The sequence below is a fragment of the Urocampus carinirostris genome, chromosome 9 (assembly GCF_059441175.1).
Source record: "Urocampus carinirostris isolate Australia breed hairy pipefish chromosome 9, RoL_Ucar_1.0, whole genome shotgun sequence".
NCBI lineage: Eukaryota > Metazoa > Chordata > Actinopteri > Syngnathiformes > Syngnathidae > Urocampus > Urocampus carinirostris.
Window position 1 is genome coordinate 8,456,257 of NC_142357.1, and position 7,353 is coordinate 8,463,609.

A 7,353-nucleotide genomic window follows, 5' to 3' on the forward strand; every position below is an offset into this window, starting at 1 on the left:
CCTGTTCTTTCGGCTCCCAAACAGTTCTTTAGATCTTTGTTCTGTTTTTAATGATATATTTCCAAAAATAATGAAATAGTCTGCACCAAATCAATATTGAAAATTGATGATGCTACTACTTGTATATTATAGTAACCTTTATTATTTCAACATGGAGTGAACTTTTACCTAATTACTTGTGATGGCTTTGACAGCACTACCCACTGTCACTAGTGCTGTAAGCAGTTATTTATGCTAATTGGTCAATGCTAACTGCAAATTATGCTAACGGCTACTTGCTAACAGTTGACAATTTATGCTGACAGCTACATGCTGACAAATTATGCAAACGTATAAATGTTAACGCTTCATGCTAACAGCTACATGCTAAAAATTATCCCCCAGAACCAAGTTAAAAATTACAAATACGGCTCTCTGAGTTAATAACTTTATGCTAACAGTTACATGCAAACAACTCAAAATAGAGAAGGACTGATAGAGAAGTCCTCTTTAATGTCAATTTTTGTTGGAAATGTAACTATACAGGACCATACTTGGTTTTCTTAGATGAATTCTCTGAACTGCGTCTGACCTAGTAACTTATGCAGACAAACTAATAATCATGGGGGACTTAAACATTCATATGAAACCCCCACTCAGTTCACTTACTATTGCGTTTCGGTCTCTTATTGACACATTTGGTTTTAATCAATTGATTGATTTGCCGACTCATAAAGAATGAAACACACTAGACTTAGGCCCAATCCCATTTCTCTCACTCGGCCCCGAGAACCCTCCAGTGAGGTCCCTCGATAGAGGAGTGCCCTCATCGAGTCGAGTGCAAAGTGGAAAAGGTTTGGACAAGACTTGCAAGGTTCCACCCCTGTCCAGGAGATGGCGGTAATATTAATTGGCTGTAGACCTTAGTGACGTATAGGCCTACGTCACATGTAAACAACTCGAGTCTCAACCTGAGGCGTGTTCAGTAGTGTGTCAGTTGGAGATTTCGTGCAACGTTAAAAATGCCCGCTACAGCTGTGTTATTACCGATTGCCTGAAAGCTCATCATCTTTTCCGTGTCTCCAATCAACGGAGGAGAAATGTGCTATACTGAAGACAGCTTCGGCGCTATGTAGTGCTGATTCATCTTTACAAGGTACGTACACTCATTAAAAAAAATGACCCGTTCGGTCAAATACAGTAAAAGTTAGCATACAATGCACGTTCACATAATACCTTATGTTTGTGTAGACATAAATGGCAATCTACTTATTAGTATCTTAATGCCATTTTATGACATATAGTAGGGGTCTTTAGTGTGTGACATGATGAAAAGTAAACAAACAAGAACAGTCCACCTGACCCTTAAGCTGACATAATATCGTCACCAAACTTCCCTGTACGACCCAAAAACCTTAGTTCATAAGGAATTTAATTCAAAAGAGTTGTCATTGGATATAAAAAAGGTGCTTGATTGCTGTTGTTTGGTCATGATTGTTTTCTGTTGTTGGTGTCAATGGATTTGTTCAGACCAAAAAAGACAATCGACTTTGGCTTGGACAGATCTATTGACACTAACAAAGATATCATATAATGAAATTGTGAATATGCTTGATTGCAAATAGGATTTTCGAGAAGGGTTGTTCAAACCCTCACATTGTGTTTGCTGTTAATAACATCATATTGGAATATAATATTGTGAATGTGCTTGATTGCTGTTGTGATTGTCATGATTGTTTTTTTTTGTTATTAGTGTCAATAAATTTGTTCAAACCAAAAAAATTTCAACATTTTTTCATGATGCTTACATCACAGTTAAAGCGGTCTTTTTCTTTTCTATGCCCACATTTATGTCTAAAATGTTTGTTTTCTATTGTGTTCCAGAGTGGCTGTCCCATAAGCATGGACAGGTTGGACAGGAATGTTCCCATCCTGTGCTTATGGTTGAATGTGGAGTCAGAACTCATTCAGGACTTAAGGTTGAGCAAGAAGGTTATGTGGGCCCTGCAGGAGCTGCTAAAGAGGGAACAGGGCCATGGCTGGAGGTCCTGATCTACGTGTACTGGCTGGCCCACACTCTGTCCTACCGTGTGGTGTCACGGGTCTTCAGGGTTCCCAGGTCCACCGTACAAAGAATTGTCCACAGTTAATATGGAATAAATTGCCCAAAAGCCATATTTTAGGCTCTTTAAGTCAGACCCACATTTGCATTATGTGCTTTTCTGCATTACTATTCAATAAACATCTTCATTTTGAGTAACACCTTGGTGGTTTATTTCATAATGATGTGAGATACTGCGTGTGAACTATGTGACTGTTGGACAGAAAACAACTACAAATCACTCCAGCTTAAATAATACTTTACTTTCAGAAAAACAAACTCACATTGGGCCAAAATACATAATAGTAAATAAATAATGTGTCACAAATTTTAACAAAAATATACCAATACTTCCATGAAGCTGGAAAACACAAACTGGAACTTCATTGAGTTCTTAATAAAAAAAAATATTTTCCTTTTATAAAACAAAGGGAAACATTGCAGAGATGTCACTGTTCTGGAAATTTGTCCACGAGCTTCCCAAAAAGGACGGGAACCGCTCAGTTTTGGCCACAGTTTCTTCGAGACTTTTCCTCACTCTGGCAGACTCCACTTTCAAAAAGTCAAGGAGTGTATCGTGCTTCCTTTTTTTTCTGGGTGATTTGGGGTTTGGCGCCGGATTAGAAGGTGCCAACGACGTGCCCGGTGGTGTGGATGGCGTGGTAGCTGTGATGGTGACCAGCTCTTCCACGGGACGTTCTACAATGGCCTTTAGGTTGGGTGGAAAAAACAAGAATTACTTAATGCTGATGTATTGTACAAAAACAACTGTGTATACGATGCTCAACTAGTTGATGTGAGACATGAAATTGACATGTTATTCTTATGGCTGTATGAGCCTTCTATTGGCCAGCATCACATATGCTTTAGAATTGTCTCCACATTTGGACAACATTTTGAGAAGGTAATTCGTTCACTTAATATGTGTTTACAGAGAAGACAGTGAACTATGTGATAGTAGTTTGTTTCAACTGTATTTCCATGTGAAATTCGGAGACATTACTCGTAATGCATGATGAAAACTAATGCATTCTGATCTCACATGAAAGAATCATATTGTAAATAAAACACGACACCCGAAATTGTGTGCAGTAAACAAGCGCTTATGTCCAGAACGGTATTCTGACTATGCTCCTTTAGCGACTGGCCATGTACATGAAAAGCACGACTCGTTTAAGATAAAAACAGGGATGGGCTGAACCGTGATTTTCTGCACAGTTATCCTACTTTACAGTTTGTAGCGTGAAGGTTTTTTTTTTGCCAGCTCCCTTGGTAGATTAGTGCACTTCGTAAAGTAGCGATTTTGCAATGTTCGTGTTTTAACGCGAAAATACGATTTTCTATTGCATTTACGTCTAACTAAGATATCTCAATACATTTTATTGCAAATACATGCGTGGTTGTGGAAAACTACTTACATTTGTGTGGTTCCTTTTCGGGCATCTTTGTTGATATTGAGAATTCGCAAAGCCTTCTGGGTAGTCACTTCGCTGCCAAGTGAGGTCGAGAGCCCCCTCGGTCTTGAAGTGGTTACGACTTGGTTTGAGGGCACTTCTGCCTCGGTCTTGAGAGTATCGGGACACACCCCATTTTCACGTGAACGCGCAAACCGAGTGACTAGGGCACATAGCGAGTGAAAGTGCGAAGAATGGGACGCAGCCTTAGTTCTGACTCGAAGAGTTTCAAACTCAAATGTGACGGTGTTACCGCGTACTAACGTTTTTTCTGATCATTATTTAGTTACATTTGAGGTGCTGGGCTAAATGTATAAAAGAAATCAGAGGATTTAGCGGACGTAATATTTGCACTGGTATAGTTTCTGAGCTCTCTGATCTTATTTCAGGAGACATTGTGTTGTCTCCTTTATATAAAGGCTCTATTGACTCTATTGTATGAGTTTAATACTACTCTGGCTAGTGTCCCGGATTCCGTTGCGCCCCTACGGCTTAAATCACGGCCGAGAATATGAGCGCCTTGGTTTACTGATAAAACTAGATCGCTTTAACAAGACTGCAAGAAATCTGAATGAAAATGGCGCGCTACCAAGCTTGAAGTTTTCCGTGAAAACTGGTGTGACAGCTTGTTAAAGTATAAAGCAGCCATTGTCTGCAAAATCAGCCCATTTTTCGAAGTTGATTGCGGCACAAAAGACTAACCCCAAAATCCTTTTCGACACTGTAGCATCACTAACAAGGCAACAGATTATTCTAGAAAGTACTACCCATTCAACCCATGACTTTATGTTCTTCTTTAATAAGAAGATTCAACGCTTATGGGAAGAGATTTCTAAAGACCATGTAAATACGTCACATATTAGAGGTCTGAAAATTATAGATGCGCGACGTGGTGGCTGTCAAGAAATATTTTCCCAATTTAGTGATCTTGATCATCTTAAACAGGTGGTGAGTACGGCCAAACCGCCTTCTTGCCTCCGGGTTCGCTGATTAAAGGTCTTTGGGGTCCTTGAACCTTCAGTTCTAAATATTATAAACATATGACTCTCCTTAGGTGTTGTTCCAGCGCCTTTTAAGTCCGCTGTTATTAAACCTACACTGAAACGACCCAACCTTGATCCAGAAAGCTGATGTATTTATATGTAACGGGTGTGATAATAACTTTTATTTTATTGAAATTCCTGCTAAAATATGGGTATAGTTTTTGGTAAATGTCCTGCAATGCTGAGTCCAACAGTGCCATCTGCTGGTATGGGGTGGGGTTTGGTTTTGGCTTCTAACATGTGACCAGGAGGTGGGGTTTGTTGTCAGTTTTACCAGAGTACTACAAAGGTAAGACATATCTTTTGGTGCTCCACAAAATAAGTTAATTTTAAACTTTATAACCCCAGCTGACAAATCTCTCAACATGCATAGTAATGTGATTGATATTGTCAAGCTGTTTAGGTTTATTTTCGTTTTGTTTCTGTTTTACTAAATATTAATTCCCCTTGTAGAGATCAAAGAGATCTGACCCAGCAGAAAAAGCTAATGTTGTGACTCATCCATTTGCAGGTAAATTGTACCCATTTTTATACTCATTATTGTTTTTATTCCTATTTTTCATATACATTAAAAAAAAGGATGATGTTGGTTAAAATTCAGAGTAAAGAAAAACATGTTGAATTCATTGTAAACGTTAAAAATCCACTATACGATCTCTTGTTAAAAGTATCCTGTTAAAATGCAAAGATTTATACATGTATTGTGATATTCTAAAATGTATTTTCTGTAAAGTGAAAAGAAAGCTCTTTGATATGCTTTGTTGTCAGTTTTACCAGAGTACTACAAAGAGATCAAAGAGATCTGACCCAGCAGAAAAAGCTAATGTTGTGACTCATCCATTTGCAGAAACTGTAATTATAAAAACCTCATCATCCAGTCCAGCGTGAATGTGCATCTTTGGTGGGACACGTACACCGCGGTTACATATAGACCTGTGTCAAACCTACCGTTTCTTTCTAAAGTACTTGAAAAAGTTGTGGCACAACAGCTGAATGACTTTATATCCCAGAACAATCTTTTTGAATCAATGCAATCAGGATTAAGGGCTAACCACTCTACTGAGACAGCCCTGATTAAGGTAACCAATGATTTTCTACTGGCAATGGACTCCGGCACTTCATCACCCTTGCTGCTGCTGGACCTTAGTGCTACCTTTGACAGTGGACCATAATATCTTACTAGAACGGTTGGAAAAATGGATTGGTCTCTCAGGAACCGTCCTCTCATGGTTCAGATCCTACCTCTCAGATAGGACACACTGTGTTAAATATGATGAAATTACATCAGAGGCCTTTAGTGTTACCTGTGGTGTTTCGCAGGGTTCAGTACTTACTCAGCCCCCGTCTTTTCAGCATTTACATGCTTCCATTGCTGCCGAGGACCTGTGGACAATGGCCGACCAACTAGGAAAATTCCCGGACTTGCCAGCAGGGGAGGTCCCTGACACACAGCACGTGCTTTACGGGTTGAGTCGGTCGAGTAGGTCACAGAACGACTTTGCCAGGCACTGGCTCACTCCAAACGCCATCAAGGACGCCATCTGGACCTCCAGAAACCTGCTGGTATGGAGGTGCAGGCAGATCCCCCCCGTGGCTGTGCTCCAAATGGCTGCAGATACCATAAAATCTGCGAGCGGCGGACATAGGACGCAGCCATAGAAAAGAATCATCTGCCCCACCCGGAGGGGGGGACTGGAGCTACACTGTGGGGGTCCCGGCAGCAACGGCCTGGTTGTGGAAAGTAGAAATAAGAAGGGAGAGGACCCACACAAAGGACTGGAGGATGCTGTTTGGGAGGGTGGGATGGCAGAGCTATGCCCTTGCACAATAGTATTGCCCTTTACACGTTGGTTAACATTGATGTTGAAAATGTCAGGAAAAATGTTAAAACGTCATATTGTCACGTCATATTGTTAGATATAACAAAATTGTGAATATGCTTGTTAGGTCGCTGGTTCGCGCCTCGACCGAGACATACCTAATTGGTATAATGGCGGCGCCCTCTGGCTGCGGCTGCATCGACTCGCTACAACGGGTCAGGTGTATCGACATTTCGTTCTGTGTACATTGTTACAAAGAATGACAATACAATGGAAATTATTATTATTATTATTGATGTTGAGATTGTCGTGTTTGTTTGCTGCTGTTGGTGTCGGTGTATTTGTTAAGAGCAAAAAACAATCAATTTTGGACTGGACGGATCTATTGAAACTGACAAAGATGTTATATAACGAAATTGTGAATATGCTTGTTTGCTGTTAAGATTGTCGAGAAGGGTTGTTCAAATCTCACATTGTTTGTTTGATGTTATTGGTGTCAATGAATTTGTTCAAACTGGACAGATCTATTGACACTATCAAAGATGTTACATAACGAAATTGTGAATATGCTTGATCGCTGTTAAGATTGTCGAGAAGGGTTGTTAAAACTTCACATTGTTTGTTTGCTGTTATTAGTGTCAATACATTTGTTCAAACCAAAAAAAAGGTGATATTATTCGCAAGTATAATATCAGTTTCCATTGCTTTGCAGATAACACTCAACTATGTCTTTCGATGGAGGAATCTGCCACACTAAACTGTGGAAATTTGGAGGCCTGCCTCCCTGAGATAAAACAATGGATGTCACTCAACTTCTTGCGCCTTAACTCTGAAAAGACTGAAAAGTTAGTGTTGGAGTTATATACATATATTTATCCTACAGTTGACACAAATATGTTATAAGTGTTCCCAGCCCTTTTTGTATAGTTTTCAGCCTAAGCTGTTCTTCTAGGCCA

General features: G+C 39.8%; 2 long non-coding RNA genes across 2 annotated transcripts; one reads left to right on the forward strand and one right to left on the reverse strand.

Annotated features, from left to right (window-relative positions):
• The first annotated feature begins 739 nt into the window (after positions 1-739).
• LOC148359240 (uncharacterized) lies at positions 740-2,239 on the forward strand. Its single transcript, XR_015851392.1, has 2 exons — positions 740-1,135; positions 1,864-2,239. It is a non-coding gene; the product is annotated as an uncharacterized LOC148359240 (long non-coding RNA).
• Positions 2,240-2,322: 83 nt separating this feature from the next.
• Positions 2,323-3,740, reverse strand: LOC148359241 (uncharacterized). Its single transcript, XR_015851391.1, has 2 exons — positions 3,499-3,740; positions 2,323-2,789 (listed from the first exon to the last, which is right to left on the reverse strand). It is a non-coding gene; the product is annotated as an uncharacterized LOC148359241 (long non-coding RNA).
• Between the last annotated feature and the right edge of the window lie 3,613 nt (positions 3,741-7,353).